The 20,812-nt window shown below is 41.5% G+C and overlaps 1 pseudogene; it reads left to right on the top strand.

Moving 5' to 3' along the window:
* Positions 1-6,173: 6,173 nt before the first annotated feature.
* The window catches only part of LOC120061561, a 34,127-nt pseudogene continuing 19,488 nt past the window's right edge, over positions 6,174-20,812 (top strand).

Here is a 20,812-nt window from a genome sequence, read left to right as displayed (position 1 = left end):
CTTCCTCAGGTGATGGGCAGGAGACAAGCAGAGGAGATGACCCGTGCTTTGGTGTTCAGTCTACAACAGGCCTTCTCTCCTGAGGCCATCACCGAAGTTGTCGATGAGCTCAACACACACCTCATCCGACACCCAGGATGCAAAGCAGTGGTCTGGCAGGTTTGTACCTCAGTGAATATCTTTACAAGACCAGGTACTTTAAGAGTTTGCATAGGGTTTTGACGGTAATTGATAACCATGTAACTTACAGTTATGGATGAAGAAAAAATAAAATAACCAGTAAACCCATTTAAATAAGTCTACATTCATTTTTTATTCATTTTTATTAAAGTTTATCTATATGAAATCAAAGTTATCTAATAGCGGGAGTGTTTAGTAATGATTATAAGCAATAGTTTTGCTAACTTTGTCTACATCTCCTCCTCTTTCCAACTGTCGTTTGATGCTCTTTTATACAATTCACGTTTTCATTGCTTGCTAGTAAATAAATAAATCGGTCTTCTTTTAAAACCTGTTGGATGTGTCTGACTATTCATCATTAGACTGTGGACAGGCTGATCATTAGGCTGTGGAGAGACTGATCATTAGGCTGTGGAGAGGCTGATCATTAGGCTGTGGAGAGGCTGATCATTAGGCTGTGGAGAGACTGATCATTAGGCTGTGGAGAGACTGATCATTAGGCTGTGGAGAGACTGATCATTAGGCTGTGGAGAGGCTGCTCATTAAGCTGTGGAGAGGCTGATCATTAGGCTGTGGAGAGGCTGATCATTAGGCTGTGGAGAGGCTGATCATTAGGCTGTGGAGAGGCTGATCATTAGGCTGTGGAGAGACTGATCATTAGGCTGTGGAGAGACTGATCATTAGGCTGTGGAGAGACTGATCATTAGGCTGTGGAGAGGCTGATCATTAGGCTGTGGAGAGACTGATCATTAGGCTGTGGACAGGCTCATCATTAGGCTGTGGACAGGCTGATCATTAGGCTGTGGACAGGCTGATCATTAGGCTGTGGACAGGCTCATCATTAGGCTGTGGACAGGCTCATCATTAGACTGTGGACAGGCTCATCATTAGGCTGTGGACAGGCTCATCATTAGGCTGTGGAGAGGCTCATCATTAGGCTGTGGAGAGACTGATCATTAGGCTGTGGAGAGGCTCATCATTAGGCTGTGGACAGGCTCATCATTAGGCTGTGGACAGGCTGATCATTAGGCTATGGACAGGCTGATCATTAAGCAGTGGACAGACTGATCATTAGGCTATGGACAGGCTGATCATTAGGCTATGGACAGACTGATCTTTAGGCTATGGACAGGCTGATCATTAGGCTATGGACAGACTGATCATTAGGCTATGGACAGGCTGATCATTAGGCTATGGACAGACTGATCATTAGGCTATGGACAGACTGATCATTAGGCTATGGACAGGCTGATCATTAGGCTATGGACAGACTGATCATTAGGCTATGGACAGGCTGATCATTAGGCTATGGACAGACTGATCTTTAGGCTATGGACAGGCTGATCGTTAGGCTATGGACAGGCTGATCTTTAGGCTATGGACAGGCTGATCATTAGGCTATGGACAGGCTGATCATTAGGCTATGGACAGGCTGATCTTTAGGCTATGGACAGACTGATCTTTAGGCTATGGACAGGCTGATCTTTAGGCTATGGACGGGCTGATAATTAGGCTATGGACAGGCTGATAATTAGGCTATGGACAGGCTGATCTTTAGGCTATGGACAGGCTGATCTTTAGGCAATGGACAGGCTGATCTTTAGGCTATGGACGGGCTGATAATTAGGCTATGGACAGGCTGATAATTAGGCTATGGACAGGCTGATAATTAGGCTATGGACAGGCTGATCTTTAGGCTATGGACAGGCTGATCTTTAGGCTATGGACAGGCTGATCATTAAGCATTAGGGCATTAATGATCAGCCTGTCCATAGCCTAAAGATCAGCCTGTCCATAGCCTAAAGATCAGCCTGTCCATAGCCTAAAGATCAGCCTGTCCATAGCCTAATTATCAGCCTGTCCATAGCCTAAAGATCAGCCTGTCCATAGCCTAAAGATCAGCCTGTCCATAGCCTAAAGATCAGCCTGTCCATAGCCTAATTATCAGCCTGTCCATAGCCTAATTATCAGCCCGTCCATAGCCTAAAGATCAGCCTGTGGAGAGGTTGCCTGCATGTTCTTCTATTTTCTAATGGTTGTCAATTTCATCTTCATATCCTATATCACAGATGCCTCTATCTCCCCCTTAAAACTTTCCTCGTCAATTTATATTATAGACTACATTGATTAAGTATCATCCTATAATGTAGACAACTTTTTTTTAAATTCTACAGAACTCATTTTGAATCCTTTTTTTAATACGTTTTTGGGAAAGGACAATTGTTATTTGCTTATGTGTCTGAGTGAGATGCTGTCCGTTGATTGATGGATTCTTTTAGGTCGGTGGGTTGGTGTGCGTGTATGAGTTCACAAATTCTTTATGTCCATTCAGAAATTTTCCTAAAATAGGCCTTCATCTCTTTAATCAGAAAAGAAACTGTCTTGTTGCAGTGAAGAATAACAACAGGTGCCAGTTTTGCGTTTCCTTTCTTATGAAATGTGGTGCAACTGAATGAAACGTAGCCAAGCTCCTTTCATGATTCATCAAACTGTATAGGATGCGTAGCCTATATCTTAATATTTTCAATAGCATATTATTTTTCCAGTAGTATATGATTTTTCGCTCATTACTGTGTCCTCTCTAGCCACTTTGAACAACATTTTGCCACAGAGAATGACCGCACCAGCATTGGTGACGTAATACCAATTGTTCGGAAAAGTGGATGGAAAAACGCATCAGACTTGGTGTGAATGGCTTAGTGCGTCAAAATCGGAATCTGGATTATTTTTCTCAGAATTCCTCTCCAATCTGACATTGTATACTAGACTAATATTTAGACCTAATAATAACTTGAATACTAATAATGAAATGCTACTGATAATAACATAGTGTAATGGTAATAGTGAAGTTGCAGAGACAATCCATGTCCCCCCCCCTCAATACCCAGAGAACCATAATCCAAGAAGATTATAGATGATGATGCCTATGTTGTGATTTTTTTCATCAGTCATGTACTACTTCAATCATCTCCAATTAAATAATATGTCTTTCATTCCAGGAGAAAGCTGCTGTTCAGCTCTTAAGACAACGGCGCAGCCATAGAGAAGACCAGGAACTTCAGTGTGTCATTAGGGAAACCTTGGCTCTGATTGGCTATGTGGATCCAGTCAAAGGTCGTGGAATCCGAGTGCTCTCAATCGATGGTGGTGGAACAAGGTACTGATCCTTCTCCCCATGGTTAAACTACTGAAGTATTACAATCAACTGTAACTGTTATAAAGGCATACAAGCACTTTTTATTAAATGGTAGTTAAAACATTTTTCTCTTGAATCACTTTTCTGTTTTCTCCCCTGTCTCTTTGCAGAGGGGTGGTGCCACTGCAGGTCCTCAAGCAGCTGGAAGCGGAAACAGGCAAGCAGGTTCACCAGCTGTTTGACTACATCTGTGGAGTGAGCACAGGTAAGAAAAACCCTGACTCACCTACACATCTAGGACTCCCAAACAACACCTGAGCTTGAATCATTTAACCATTGTCATGCAACTGATTTGTCTTTTCCTGTCTGTTTGTCCTTCTTTTGTGTGGCAGGGGCAGTGTTGGCCTTCATGCTTGGCCTGGCCCGTTTCTCTCTAGAGGAGTGTGCAGATATGTACCGTCGTTTTGGCTCGGATGTGTTCCGTCAGAACCCCTTGGTGGGCACAGTGAAGATGGGCTGGAGTCACTCCTACTACAGCACCGAGACCTGGGAGATGATACTGAGGTATGGCAGTTTTTACTGTTCAGTCAACCATGCTTGAATCATAATGAAGAATTCCTGAATTCTTAAAATGTCAAACCATGGTTCTGCTCTCATCTGTGTACTGTTTGTATTTCATTGGACCTTCTACAGAGAGAAGATGGGCGACCAAGTTCTGATTAAAACAGCCAGGGATGAGTTGAGCCCCAAGGTAATGTCACTATTCACTCTGCCCTTTTATGTGTTACCCATTCTTACATTTATATGGTGAAAATTGACCATGGTGTTTTTGTAAATGGTTGTTCAGGTGTCAGCGGTGAGCGCCGTGGTGAACTGGGGGACCAGTCCCAAGGCCTTTATCTTCAGGAACTACAACCACAGCCCAGGCCGTCTCAGCCGCTACGCAGGGGGGTCTGGGTACCAGATGTGGCAGGCGGTGAGAGCGTCGTCCGCCGCCCCGGGATACTTCCAGGAATTCCCCTTACACAGTGACATCCATCAGGTAAGACTTTATTGGCTTCTTCTCCCTGTTTCTGATAGCCTATGTTGACTGAGACTGTGGTTTAATAGAGGTGAAATCAGCTATAAAAGCACTGCACAGATCAAGCTAATGCCCGTACGCTTTCTGTTGTTTGAGAGGGGTGTGGAATTCAGGACCCTTGATAGGAAAGATATGTGCAAAACTGTAATGTTTTTTAATTCAGAGTGAGATGCCCCATGTACAATGAAATTCATTGCATTGTGTACCAACAAATCCTGAATCAAAATGTCTGTCCCTTTGTAGGATGGTGGCCTCATTCTAAACAACCCTTGTGCCCTCGCCGTCCACGAGAGCCGTCTCCTGTGGCCCAACCAGCCTTACCAGTGTGTCCTGTCGCTCGGCACCGGTCGCTATGACAATGCTAAGCGGAGCCCGGGCACCTCCACCAGCCTGCGTGCCAAGATCAACCACCTGATTTGCAGTGCCACCGACACAGAGGGGGTCCACACCCTCCTGGACGACTTGCTGGCCCCAGACGTCTACTTCAGGTTCAACCCCATGCTGAGTGCCGAGGTATCCCTGGATGAGAGCAGCGTCAGGGCCATGGAGCAGCTGCAGGCTGACACCCAGGTCTACCTGGACAGGAACAAGCCCAAGATGGCCAGGCTGTGTAAGGTGCTGGGGCAGGAGCGCACTGCGCTGAGCCACACCAAGGACTGGGTCAGTGAGAGAGCCTGGGAGATGCAGCAGAGCTGGGTTTGAGGGTCCTAGGTCACAGGTTAGGTTTTATTACTCAGTGCCTGTAGTTTTATACCCTGTTTTTATTTTTAAAACGTTGGAGCAAACTCTTCCTTCCTCCCAAATGCACACATACACCTTTCTGTTTAAATGACTGTGTAAGTTCGTGTTTCTATATATGAACACCAAAATGAAGAAATACATAGTTGGAGCTCTGTTACTCCATGCAAAGGGCTCTGTCTGTCATGCATTTATGTATGCAAAATCAAAACTGCATAGTAATTTATATATATTCAGTACTGTATATGTATTGGTATGAATGAGGATGCACTCCTTTATGGAGTAAGATTTACTGTGAATCAAATGGCTGGAATATTGTTAAGTGTATTTGCACTTCCAGACCTGGGTTCTAACACTATTTAGGGTATTTCAATTACTTTTAAAGACATGTGGAAGTAAGTATTTCATTTTTTGGAAAAACAAATTTAAGACAAGTAGTTGAATATTAAAATTTATTTGGAAATACACTTGGAAAGTATTTGAAAATACTCAAATACACTCCCATTCATTTAACTGAGGTATTTGAAAATACTTTCAAGCAGAAGGCTATTTATATGGAATCATTTGAAAAATAATTCCAGTAGAAGTAGTTGATTCCGGCCACGTTATTTGAAAATACTCAAATACACAGAAAATAAGTATTTAAATCACATGTATTTGAACCCAGGTCTAGCACTGACCGTATATTGAAGATGTTTGCACTGAGGGAATTCGTGTAGCTGCTAGTGATATGTGTTATCTCATATTATTATAACATTTTTGTAAATGTTAAATCTATTTATATATTATTTAAAACACATTATTATTGAAAAATGATATGCTGTGTTTTGTAAGATGCCTCAGCCTCTTAAAAGCTCTGAAGTGTACAGCAAACTTGTCCCTCGCATAATTGTGAAATATCTGCCCTCATGATGTGCTCAGCTGAGGCCTTTACATTCAAGTAATAACATATCTATCTTCTCAGACCCAGTAATTCCCCACCCAGACTTGGATTGGAGTTGGTGATGTAACAATTGAGCAATTAAAAAGCAGCTTGTCATGTGTGGTATTGACTTTGTACTGCTGGAGTTTGAGAGGTTAATGGCAGCCTGCCTGCGTCTAGAGGCTGTACTCTCCCTGGTCAGTCAGTATAAAGGACACACTTTGTTACAGAGAGAATGAGTGTGTATGTGCCAGCCAGAGAGAAGACACAAGTTCAGTAACCCCCAGCCTTTCACTCAACAAAAGCACAGATAACAAAATAAATGTAATTACTTTAGACATCAAATCATCTTCGATCTATGCCATATGATAGTCCTCTTCCCCATTTTGACTGATTGCTGTATTAAGAAATTACATGTTATGAAGACATTTTGGCTCTTTTCAGCTGATGGTGACAGCTGATCTGTCACTATGGATGGAGATGACGTTATGTTTGTTGTATCCACATTACACAAAGGACATCAGATGGTGCCCAGTTGACAAGTCGTGGGACCAGAACAGAGTTTGACCTGATTTTAACCTCTGAAGTCCTCATGAAATATTGACACGTGTCCTGCATGTTGTTGGAAAGAATGCCAGTTTTTCCTGATAACACACACACATTAGACCAGAGAAGATCAGAGTCCACTGAGAAACCGATGGAGGATAAGGGCTGTTCAATGTAAGAACTAAATCTGTCTAAAGGAAAGAGATGACAGGAAATACCGCAGGTAACTTTGTTTTATTTCCTTGAATTTCATCTGATTATTTTGAATGCAAGAAATCTTGATGAAACCTGTAAAATGTTCCGCTGCTCATTGGTAACTAACTAATGTAATACCCTATTTTGAAGAATGTGGACCATGCCTTAATGAGCTCAGTACAACACTATTGTTTAGGCTTTTGTTGTACCTTGTAAAGAAACAATTTATAGCTTGAAGAAAAAGTCATGTTTTTCTCATGGAATGTCTTTACTTGACCAGTAGATACATGAAAGGCTATTGGCATAAGTCCTACATGGACATGATGTATAGATCTTATTCTCTGATGAACACACCATGACAACTGTTTGTATCTGACTGAGACCTCTTATAGTCATAGGCAGGGTCAAGCTTTAAATGATCTCATCCACTTTGGAGAAGAGGGTGGGTCCATCTTCCACTGAATCAGCACTTTTGTATCAGACAAACGGAGTGAATACTGTATTTAGTTTAGTTCCCACAATTCTCCGTGTAGGTCTAAGCTGTTGGCGTGCTGTCAGAGTTTTGCCAATGGTCTTTTTCTCAAGGGAGCTGTACTCCTCATTTGCAGAGATATTTGCTTTTGATTTGAAGATTTGTACTTCAAATGAAAACATTACATGCTCTTTATAATTTATACTTAAACCGATTTTCATGGCACTTGGAATGGTCCAATATTCAGCCAGACCTCAACCTCCAGTTATGTAAATGTGCAGTGCTGAGAGTCATTGATACTGGCAGTTAAAAGCAGTAATTGATTATGCATTTAATACGGCAATGAAGAGATACAGTAATTTGTAATATAACATCAGTTAATGATTTCTAAGCACTGTTACAGAGTCCAAATGAGAATGATGAGAAGAATAGAGCGGTCCCTCTTAAGTGGAATTTTTCTCCTCCCAACCCCTACTTCCTGCTGATGACGCTGTGTATTGAGTGATGGGTTGTCTCTGTCTCCATTCCTGAACAGGCAGCTTGTGTAGAGATGGAGAAATCCTCCCACATGTCATCTGCTCCTAGCCAAGCCCTTGCCACACATGCCAAAGGGGACCCACAGGACATAGAGGCCTTGTTGTTCTCACGGAGCTGTGCGTCTCTCGAGCCTTTCACACCGTGCAATCTGGTGCATGGCACTGGTCAGACTGAAACCCTGCTCAAGTCAAATACGAAGAAAAAATCCATGCCAAGAGCCAAGTAGCTGAACATTTTTCACTTTTGTTTCCTTTTTGAGGGTCCTCAACTTCTGTTCAATCACAATGATGTGGTGGGAAAGACGAGCACGAGGCTGAGCCATACTCAAGTTCTGTTCTCATCCCTGTGACATTGTTATATCTCTGTCACTGCGAAAACCTCAATGGTTTATGTCAAGGTCATCGTCAGAGCTGATTGTGATCTGTAACTCCAAGCCCCCTTAGCAAAAGATCATTTAAAACCCTTTAGCGTCTTTTGCACAAACAAGCAGCTATAATTTATTGGTTTTCATGTCACCCTTGCCATTTGTGATTGTCCATTCTAGCATAGAGTGCAGTATGTTGTATATTCATGCTTTAGTGCTGTGTCTGGATTCCTTGGCACCTACACAGATCAGAACTATGTGGAGAGGCTTGAGATGGCTTTTGTTTCCCATAAAGACAGAGGCCTCTTCAAGGGTCCTGTGCTGTTTCTAGAAAAGAAAGCATTTAGTTTGCCTGAAGGGTCCTCGGCTGAATGGCTTTGACCTTTCCCCTTTTTGAGGATGTCAGTCTGAATTTTTTATCTTGCTTGGGTGTACTGTATCAGAGTGGTCCAGAATGGGAGTAGAAAATGCTGGTTAGCTACATATTGGAAGGAGAAAATAGTGGGAAGATGGCCGGAGTGCAAACAAGTGTTTATCGCACAAAAGGAAGTTTGTTTGTCTGCATGTTTAGACACCATAAAATCACATTCAACACAGTTCACAATCAGACAAAACAGACACAGCTTGTTTTTTCTTAAATGTAAAATAGTTTTCAGCAGCCAACAGTAAAGCCCACATCACTGACGTGATCAAAAACAATAAGCATGCAAACTATGTGCATACTATGGGCTGGTTGGTGAGTTACAGAGTATTTCGGTGTAAATACTAATAAGCCCATAAAAAGCGTGCGGAACTGCAATGGAGATAAAGCATTGTTGTTTACACAGCTTTGAGGTGAGTACAAAATATGATGTCTGGCTTCCCTCATAATTTCCTCCACATAGGCATCATCATATTGAGTCAGCATACAAGGTTGTGACCACAGACCATAGACGGGTTAGCTGGCAACGTCATGAAAACTATGCACGCGCTTCAGTGGGGCAGAAGTGTGTGTGCTGTGATTCTAGATGGCCAGATAGCTAGCAACAATGACAAGAAGTAAGTGACTCATTTCAGCTAGTTTTATTTTTGTTCTTGATACCGTGCCATGTTTTGACTGATGTCATGTCTATGCTAATACATGAGAGAGAGAGAGACAGAGAGAGAGAAGCAGAGAGAGATGCAGAGAGAGAGAGAGATAGGCAGGGACAGAGAGATGGGTGGTGAGGGAGGTGTAGGGAGCTCATTCTTGAGATGGGTGGGCAGAATGGCCATGGCACAGACAGAAGTCTGTCCACTATGCTCTGTCTCTCCAGAATCCTGCTGTTCGATTGACCAAGAAAATGGAATTGACTGATTGAGCGCCAAGGATTTTATCCGTTTACTGCACTAACTGGACATTGGAATTGTGGAGAAACTCAATGCATTGGAAAGTCTTGTAGATGATTGGGAAGAGGGAACCCTGATGCGATTTCACTTGAAGGATTGTACTTGTGAAAGGTAACGCAGATGTAATGAGCTAACGAGAGGAGGAAAAGTTTTGATAATGGTTGTTGATGAGTTGATCAATGAATCTGATCAATGATCTGTTTTGCTACGCTTTATGTTGTGTATATTTAGAAATGAACAGTAAAATAGTAGTGACATTACATGATAACAACGTGCGTATTTCTTTGGGATTCAAATAAATCTATACAGCAACTAACAAGAGCTTTATAATGTAGTCCTGTGGAGGCTGGTTTTTCAGAATGGCTTGAGACTGGAGTTGAGTCCTGGCCATGTGTTAGTAGGTGGATCTATTGTGCAACAAAGAGACTCTCAGAGAATGTGCCAGTGCTGACTGTTGAGTGGGACAGAAATGAAATATTGCTGTTTGGAAACTAAATATTATTTCATTTTATTTGGTTGTTTTGTGCTGGAAAATATTGTCTTAGAAAACAATTGGTCCTATAAATTTCACAATATTTTATTTTATTTCATGAAACTGTTGAAATGCTTAATCGGTCACTTATAAAACAGTTTATAGATAAGGGCATCTAGCAGTTCAACAGGATCTCTGGAGGCCATTCACTGTAGAGATGAGGACACTGGTCAGATCAACTCTATTACTGCTGTTATGGCAACGGCTGACTGCCATCGATGTCCCACTGGAAAGTAAGTCAACACAACCTATTGTGGCCCTGCTAGATGGTGATATACAATAACAGTGTACAGTGCTGTATATTTAAGCAATAACGCACGAGGGGGTGTGGTATATGGCCACTGTCAATTAGAAACTGGGTGATTTGAGCCCTGAATGATGATTGGCTGAAAGCCGTGGTACTGTATATCAGACCGTATACCACGGGTATGACAAAAAATGACTATTTACTGTTTTAATTATGTTGGTATCTAGTTTATAATAGTAATAAGGCACCTCAGGGGTTTGTGGTATGTGGCCAATATACCATGGCTAAGGGCTGTGTCCAGGCACTCTGCGTTGCGTCGTGCTAAGAACAGCCCTTAGAAGTGGTTTGTTGTCCATATACAGTGCATTCGGAAAGTATTCAGACCCCTTGAATTTTTTCACATTTTATTACGTTACAGCCTTATTCTAAAATGTATTACATAAAAAAAGTCCTCATCAATCTACACACAATACCCCAAAATGACAACGCGAAAACAGGTTTTTAGATTTTTTTAGCAAACCTTATTTACATAAATATTCAGACTTGAAATTGAGCTCCGGTGCATCCAGTTTCCATTGACCATCGTTGAGATTGTCATGGAAATTCTACACAGGGACACTCAAAGTCAATCTTAAATGAATCATTGTTTATTAACAGCATGCTGGAGAGGTCAGAGTCAAACTTAGATGCATTAAGTACCGGTCTGAAGTGAGCTCCACCGGGGTAGTCCCGTTAGTTCTCTTATACTGTATACTGTTTACACAGACAAGTTATATTTGCATGATTTACCTTATTCATCATTCATAAATAATGAATCATTAACGTCTGGTTCATGCATGTGACAGACCAATACCTCACGAGGCTTCTTCTCTCCAAGCTGAGACCTTGAAACTGAGATATCCTTTTCGTTCTCAAAACAAGGTCCTGGGCATTCTGCCAAATTGCTCACTGATAGTGAGGATTCCTCCCAGGCACGCTCAATCAGTCACTTGCATGAACACAGAAATTGGTTATTAGAAAAGCACAAACATAGAATGTCCACCTGTGGTAAATTAAATTGATTGGACATGATTTGGAAAGGCACACACCTGTCCCATAGTTGACAGTGCATGTCAGAGCAAAAACAAAGCCATGAGGTCGAAGGAATTGTCCTTAGGGCTCAAAGACAGGATTGTGTCGAGGCACAGATCTGGGGAAAGGTACCAAACATTTATGCGGCATTGGAGGTCCCTAAGAAAACAGTGGCCTCCATCATTCTTAAATGAAAGAAATTTGGAGCCACCAAGACCCGTCTTAGAGGTGGCCGCCTGGCCAAACTGAGCAATCGGGAAAGAAGGGCCTTGGCCAGGGAGGTGACCAAGAACCCGATGGTCACTCTGACAGAGCTCCAGAAATCCTTTATGGAGATGGGAGAACCTTCCAGATGGGCAACCATCTCTGCAGCACTCCACCAATCAGGCCTTTATGATAGAGCGGACAGACGGAAGCCACTCCTCAGTAAAATGCGCATGACAGCCCGCTTGGAATTTGCCAAAGGCACCTAAAGGACTCTCAGACCATGAGAAACAAGATGCTCTCGTCTGTTAAAACCAAGATTGAACTCTTTGGCCTGATTGCCAAGCGTCACGTCTGGAGGAAACCTGGCGCCATCCCTACTGTGAAGCATGGTGGTGGCAACATCATGCTGTGGGAATGTTTTTCAGCGGCAGGGACAGGGAGACTAGTCAGGATCGAGGGAAAGATGAACAGAGCAAAGTACAGAGAGATCCTTGATGAAAACCTGCTCCAGAGCGCTCAGGAACTCAGACTGGGGCGAAGGTTCACCTTCCAACAGGACAACGACTCTAAGCACACAGCCAAGACAACGCATGAATGGCTTCGGGACAAGTCTCTGAATGTCCTTGAGTGGCCCAGCCAGAGCCCGGACTTGAACCCGATCGAGCATCTCTGGAGAGACCTGAAAATAGCTGTGCAGCGACACTCCCCATCCAACCTGACAGAGTTTGATAAGATCTGTAGAGAAAAATGGGAGAAACTCCCCCAAAACAGGTGTGCCAAGCTTGTAGCATCATACCCAAGAAGACTCAAGGCTGTAATCGTTGCCAAAGGTGCTTCAACAAAGTACTGAGTAATGGGTCTAAATACTTATGTAAATGTGAAATTTTTACTTTTTTTAATGAATTTGCAAATATTTCTAAAAACCTGTTTTTGTTTTGTCATTATTGGTATTGTGTGTAGATGGATAAGGAAAAAACAATTGAATCCATTTTAAAATAAGGTTGTAACGTAACAAAATCAAAAAAGTCAAGGGGGTCTGAATACTTTCCGATTGCACTGTACCAAACCACCTCATGCCTTATTGCTTAAATACAGTATCTCAATTAATGTACATTCCTAATCAGGTCTTTAATTTTGACTTGTCCACCTACAGTCAGACAGCCCCCCACCATTATAAAACAGTCGTTGAAGGAACATGTCGTGGATCCCAGAGACAACATGGTTGTGGAGTGTGAAGCCAAAGGCACCCCCCACCCAATGTAAGAACTGACACATCCAAAACACTTTCTTTATAGGTCAAAACCATGTACAATTTGTGAGCAGCTGTAGCAGAACACTTTTAATTACCTGATCCAAAAGACTTGCCTTTATCCCTAAGTTTCTCATGGAGGCGTAATGGGAAGTACTTCAACGTGGCAAAGGACCCTCAGGCCTCAATGAGGAGACGTTCGGGGACACTGGACATCTATGCCTGGACTGACCCAGGGGCCTATGAAGGGGAGTACCAGTGTGTTGCCACCAACGAGTATGGCACTGCATACTTAAACAAGATCAACCTACACATCTCTAGTAAGCTGCCCTCCATTCAGGCTTTTGAATCCATTGTCACAGAGTACATTAGAAAAGCCAGTGCCTCAAACCGTTATAATGCTAAACGTTTGTGGCAGAACCAAGCAAAGCCTAAAGGGACAAATCACTCAAGTCCAATTCTGTCAGCCGTTTTCAGACCTCAAAAATAGTTCTAACGGATAAGTCCATGTCCCAGCAAGATTCTGCTCCCTGTGTTAAATGTATGTTACATCATCCTCTTAACCCAATATTTAAAAAAATCCCCATGTCAGAGGCCACTCTGTGGCCCAGAGAGGTGTTGGAGCCAGTAACAGTAAGTGTTGGTCTCCCTCTGGTCCTGGACTGCAGCCCTCCTTCAGGCCCTCCCAAACCTGAGATCTACTGGATGGGCAAGTGTGAGTAGGCCTACCTCCTTTTCTCAACTCAGTAGTACATTGTGTCTAGGATTTTTGTTTATTTAACTAGGCAAGTCAGTTAATAACAAATTCTTATTTACAATGACGGCCTAGGAACAGTGGGTTAACTGCCTTGTTCAGAGGCAGAACAACACATTTTTACCATGTCAGCTCGGGGATTCAATCTAGCAACCTTTCGGTTACTGGCCCAACACTCTAACCACTAGGCTACCTGCCACCCCAGGAATGAAATGTTATATTTTATAACTAATGACAACCACCTGTCTCTCTTTCTGAACTGATGAGCTTCTTTCTTTAAACTTATTTTTGTATTCTGATACTTATCCCAAACATATTGACTCAAGATGACCTTACCAGGAAATGCATACATAACTTAATATTCAATTTCAGGTTCATCTGGTAGACCCCCAGTCATGCTGCGTATGAAACAGGACCGTAGAGTGTCTATGGGGGTGAATGGAGATCTCTACTTCTCTCATGTCTATGTCAATGACTCTGCCACCGACTACTGCTGCAATGCACACTTCCCCTACAAAAATATTATCCAGCAGAAGATGCCTATTACCGTCAGAGTCCTTACAAGTTAGTATTGGTTATTGCATAACATGCATCAACAGTATGTGACACAAGGGTCCCACCATTTTATTTACTACCATGTACTAACTTACCTACCTCATTAAACAGTTGCTCCTCCCCATTTGGCTCACTGCTATATGATTTAAGTTGTATTGTTCCGCATACTTACAGATTCCACATTGTTTATTTCAGACTATCACCTAAAATTATTTACCGTTCTCCTCTGATCTAACTGCTCTGCTTTTTGTTGTTAATTTAAAAATATATATATATACAATCAGAAATGAACAATCTCCTCATCTTAACACAATATAACATTCTAGAGCATTCTTCTATAACATTGACATGTCTTGAAATAGAGATCAGACAGTGTTGTGGAGTGAAAATAGCAAAAACATTGCATTTGCTCCCAGTGTGATCCTAATAGTCAATCCACAGCAGTAGTCCCTGCTGTCATGATATTTGACAGTGGGAAAAGTCTTCACTCCTGGATAATTAAATCATCAGGTGTGTTCCCTCCTCAGCACGCATGGTGTCTGAGGCCGCCCCCACCTTCTTGTCTCCGGCCGGAAGGTCCAGCTCCCAGACTGTCCTGCAGGGGGAGGAGCTGCTCTTCGAGTGCATCACTGCTGGAGTGTGAGTGATCCTCTCAATCACAAACATGAATGTTCATCGAGTGTTTATCAAATGTTACCATTGGGGTTAGTCATTGCATTACTATTACCCAGTGTACTGTATGTGAATGTAGTGTCAGGTTTCAAATTAAACTAGATGGTCATTTTACATGAAGTAAAATTGTGTTTCTTGCTTTGGCTCTTTAAAAGTATTTTTGTGGTATTGGAAAAAGTGTTCTGATTTCAGATTTAAATAGCAGAGAAGTGGACAAAGATTTCATACTCTCTAACTTTTTGACTAAATGGTTTGGAAAGTGGTCAAAGTAGCTGATTTTGTGTCAGAAAGTTACCTTGTTTACAGTGAATAGAATAGAATGTTTGAAGTCATGATGTCACAATGAGCCCTTTAGAATGTTGAGGAAATCCAATGAAAGTGTATGGAGGACAAAAAAAGACAAAACGTTTTATAGTTTAAAAATTATAAAAGATATCAAAAAGTTGTATGGAAGCAAACTATTCCAAACCTGTCTACACATTTGAAAGTGAATGGCGTTTCTAGCTTAAATGGTTTAAGAGGAGTAGCATTCCAAAGAATAATAATAAAAGTCTGAAATAATTTGGACAATATTTAGTGTGTCTGCTTTCACAAGCCACAATAATAAATCGCTTCATGAAATTTGTAGCTTCGCCACTATGTATGTTTTTTTGCTCAGGCTGTTAACTTTTATAAGAACCCTCGAAAATCACCCTGAATTGACCTATTTCTTTTTACCATATTTGACCATAGTCCAACCCCTGTCATCACATGGACCAAAGATGGAGATGAACTGGACACAACCAACATTAAGGTGAAGAACTACAACAAGTTGTTGCAGATCCCCAAGGCCTCGTTTGAGGACGCTGGTGAATACACCTGCACAGCTACTAACAAGATTGGATACCTGGAACACACCATCGCTGTCCAGATCAAAGGTCAGACAACATCTTCATACCTACAGTGCCCTCCACTATTGGCGCTCTTGGTATGAGCAAAATGGGCTGTGAAAAAAAATGTCTTTGTTGTTTATCCTCTTGGATAATGTTCACAAAAATCAACATTTTAATTTAAGTAAAATTATTGAAAAAAATTAATGTGAAATAAATATTTTTCTCCGAATCATGTGTGCCAGAATTATTGGCACCCCTAGAAATTCTTATGAGTAAAATCGGACAAAAGTATATTCCCATTCATATTTTCCGTTTTTATGTTCACCTGAGTGATTAGGAACACTTAAGTGGTAAGCCATGACTTCCTGTTTCACTCGGGTATAAATATGTGGTAACCAGTGGTAATTTTAGCATGTAAATCTTGGTGGGGCAAAATAAATAATAAAGTGGGATGTATGCCAGCAAAGCCACAACACAACACTAAACAATACATTAATAGCACTATAACGGTGACAAACAGTGCCCACAAACTGTTAGGGCCTACATAAAGCTGTCCCAACATCTTACCACTGCTACACCTGGCTATCAGCAGAGCCTTGTCTGGCAGCGAAACAGTTCATTCAGCTTCATTTACTGCCTTTTAAAAAAACATAGCTGATATGGCTGACTTGTTTAAACAAATGTGGTTTCTAATGACCATTGAGATTTACAAACTATGGCATAAGGGGATGACAAGCGGATAAGAGGCAATCGGTAATTTCGATTAAGACATTAATGAGCGAGCTAGGACGGACGTAGTCAATATAACTATTTGTTTAGCACTTTTGAAATGTACAGTGACAGAATTCAGAACATGGACTGTTCTTATAGTATTCTCCCTGTTCACCAAGTCAGAACCGTAGGATAAATTAAGGGGAAATATAAGTAGACAATGAAAGCTCTTACAAAATTAAATGATTACATTACCAGCTGTCAGAGCAGCTCACAGATCACTGCACCTGTACATAGCTCATCTGTAAATAGCCCATCCAATCTACCTCATCCCCATACTGTATTTATTTATTTATCTTGCTCCTTTGCACCCCAGTATCTCTACTTGCACATTCATCTTCTGCACATTCTACCATTCCAGTGTTTAATTGCTATATTGTAATGACTTTGCCACCACGGCCTATTTATTGCCTTACCTCTCTTATCCTACCTCATTTGCACATGCTGTATATAGATTTTTCTACTGTATTATTGATTGTATGTTTGTTTGTTCCATGTGTAACTCTGTGCTGTTGTATGTGTCGAACTGCTTTGCTTTATCTTGGCCAGGTTGCAGTTGCAAATGAGAACTTGTTCTCAGCCAGCCTACCTGGTTAAATAAAGGTGAAAAATAAATAAATAAACATTCCTCTAAAACAGGTTATAGACCAAATTATGTGCACCACCAAGTCAGAACATTAGGCTAAATTAAGAGGGGTAAATAGACTAAATTATTAGGGTGCGGCACATGGGCTACTAACATCTTACTACACAACATACACTTAGTATTACTTTCATAGCTACAGTATACATATCTCCCTGGCATATTACATAATTTATGCAGCAGCATACAAGACATTTTCTTACTTGTTGTGCTGTGCTCACTTAACCAGGTAGTGGCACGGCGGTCCTTCATGGGCAAATTTAGTCATCAAAGTCTGGCATTCTCTGGATTTATGGTGCTTTCAAGACAACTGGGAACTCTGAAAAAAACAAGGTAAAATGACAGTTCAAAACGTATTTCGCAGTCGGAGCTCGTTTTTTTCCGGAATTACTCGTTGTCTTGAACTCACTGAAGTCAAGTTTTCGCAGTTCCGAGTTAACAGTTGTTTTGAGTGTGGCACAAATCATGCTTCATTGACACCATGGCCAATGTTGAATGTTTATAATTTTAAACTTGGAAAAGAGACTCTTAATCCCAGATTTGGGACCACACAACCACTCCACTGAATAGCAGGCTAGTGATTGCTTTGCAATGCTTGCAGTTAGCCACTGTCACTGATTCCTTCCAAACCACTCATTGTTGAATTTGCGATTTCCAACTTGTTGTGTAATGTTTATGTCCAATGGCCGATGAGCACCGATACCTTTTATCTATAATTTATCTTCATAATTTCTCTTCATATGACAAGGATTAAAAAGGATTTGCCAGTAGATTGTTGACTTGATTCATGATGATGACTGCTAGCTAAAATTTTGAAAGTATGATGTTGACATGATCAGTCCAATCAAAGCTACTGTAGATATAACATGATTTGATGTCATTTTATCTGTGGCCAATGACCTTGAGCCTTGTTGGATGGTCACTTCTAATGTAACTCTATGGCAGCACCAAAGGGGCTTGAATTTTTGAGGTCTACCCTAAGACTTGGCGGTGACTTACTGTCCCCACGAGTGACAGAACACTGAGCTAATCATGGTGCAACTAGAGAACATTACCAACCCCTACGCTTCGTATTTTCCGCTGGCTGCCCCACCCCCACAGAAAGCACTGAGCTAGGCTGAAACACCTGCATTTTGGAAGCCAAAAAGATCATCAAGGACAACAACCACCCGAGCAACTGCCTGTTCACCCCACTACTATACAGAAGGCGAGGTCAGTACAGGTGCATCAAAGCAGGGACCGGGAGACTGAAAAACAGCTTCTATCTCAAGGCCATCAGACTGCTAAACAGCCATCACTAACTCAGAGAGGCTGCTGCCTACATAGACTCACTAGTCACTTTAATGCCACTTTAAGAATGTTTCATATCTTACATTACTCATCTCATATGTACATACTGCATCTTATACCATCTATTGCATCTTGCCTATGACGCTCGGCCATCACTCATCCATATACAGTATATGTACATATTCTTATTCCATCCCTTTAGATTTTTGTGTATTAGGTATTTGTTGGGGAATTGTTAGATTACTTGTTAGATATTATGGCACTGTCGGAACTAGAAGCACAAGCATTTCGCTATACTCACATTACCATCTGCTAACCATGTGTATGTGACCAATAAAATTTTATTTTATTTGATATTAATGACATACGTGACACATATTTATTTTATTGCTAAAATTGTGGGGCTCTGCCCCACCTGCCCTGAATGACGGGTTGCCACTGGAGGTGACACACAGGCCAAGTTCCCATAGTCATCCATCATTATGGGAAAGACCCGAAAATACATTAATGATGTGCGACAAAAGGTTGTTGACCTGCACAAATCAGAAAATTGCTATAAGAAAATAGCTCAACGGTCGAAAATGCCCATTTCTACTATCAGGGCAATAATTAAGAAGTTTAAAGCAACTGGAGATGTTAACAATTGGCCTGGAAGAGGATGTGTGCCTATATTAACCCCACGCACAGTGAGGAGGATGGTTTGAGTGTCCAAAAAATCTCCAAGAACCACAGCTGGAGAATTGAATACGTTAGTTGGGTCTTGGTCAGAAAGTCTCCAAGATTACGATCAGACACCACCTACATAATCGCAAGTTGTTTGGGAGGGTTGCCATAAAAAAGCCTTTGCTGTCGTCAAACAACAAGCTCAAGCGCCTACAGTTTGCCAAACGTTAGTGGAACTTTCAATGGGACCGTATCCCTATGGTCAGATGAGACCAAAATATAGCTTTTGGAAACAAACACCAGAGGTGGGTTTGGCGTAGACAGAAAGATAGCAATGCAGAAAAGTACCTCATCCCCACTGTGATCTTTGATGTTGTGGGGCTGTTTTTCTTCCAAAGGCCCTGGGCAACTTGTTAGGATACATTGTATCATGTACTCCATCAAGTACCAGCAGATATTAAATCAAAGCCTGACTGTCTCTGCTAGGAAGCTGAAACTGGGCTGTGGTTGGATCTTCCAGCAGGACAATGATCCAAAGCACACCTCAAAATCAATACAAAAATGGTTCACTGACCACAGAATCAAGGTTTTGCCATGGCCATCCCAGTCCCCTGACCTAAACCCCATAGAAAACCTGTGGGATGAGCTGAAGAGGAGAGTCCACAAGCGTGGACCTCGGAATCTGAAGGATCTGGAGAGATTCTGTATGGAGGAATGGTCTCAGATCCCTTGCCATGTGTTCTCCAGCCTCATTAAGCATTATAGGAGAAGACTCAGAGCTGTTATCTTGGCAAAGAGAGGTTGCACAAAGTATTGAATGAAGAGGTGCCATTAATTATGGTACACTTATATTTGAGAAATATATTTTTTTGATGATAAGAATAAACATTTTCTTTCAATTATTTTACTTCAATTAAAGTTTAGATATTTGTGAATATTTTGAATGAAAGACCAAGAGCATGAACAATGAAGAAAAAAAAATCACAGCCAGTTTTGCTCAAGCAAGGGTGCCGATATTAGTGGAGGACACTGTATTCTCCATCACACCAACACACAGATACAGGGATATTTTTACGATATTAACTGTCACATTCCTGACCTTATTTCCCTTGTTTTGTCTTTATTTATTATGGTCAGGGCGTGAGTTGGGGTGGGCAGTCTATGTTATTTGTTTCTATGTTTAGGTTTGTTCGTTTGGCCTAATATGGTTCTCAATCAGAGGCAGGTGTTTGTCATTGTCTCTGATTGGGAACCATATTAAGGTAGGCTGTTTTCACTGTTTGTTTGTGGGTGATTGTTGCCGTGTCTGTGTTTGTTCGCCACACGGTACTGTTTTCGTTCACATTGTTTTGTATTTTGTCAAGTGTTTTTTTGTCTTCGTTGCTATAATTAAAATATGTATTCAAACCACGCTTCGCTTTGGTCCGATCCTTGCTCCTCCTCAGACGAGGAGGAAGACGAGCGTTACATTAACTCTCCCATTGATCTTTCACATAATCTTTACATTTCACTTGTCACGATCATCTTGTGAAGAGAGAGAGGACCAAAACGCAGCATGTGAAAAATAAGACATCTTCTTTTTATTTTGAAGAAGGAAAAAACGAAACAAAACACTTACAAACTAACAAAACAACAAACGACCGTGAAGCTACAAAACGAAAGTGCACACACAAGCTACTAACGTTTAGACATAGACAATTCCCCACAAACAGCTAAAGCCTATGGTTGCCTTAAATATGGCTCCCAA

Source organism: Salvelinus namaycush, chromosome 16, assembly GCF_016432855.1.
Source record: "Salvelinus namaycush isolate Seneca chromosome 16, SaNama_1.0, whole genome shotgun sequence".
Classification (NCBI taxonomy): domain Eukaryota; kingdom Metazoa; phylum Chordata; class Actinopteri; order Salmoniformes; family Salmonidae; genus Salvelinus; species Salvelinus namaycush.
This window is presented reverse-complemented; position numbering and strand designations above follow the sequence as displayed.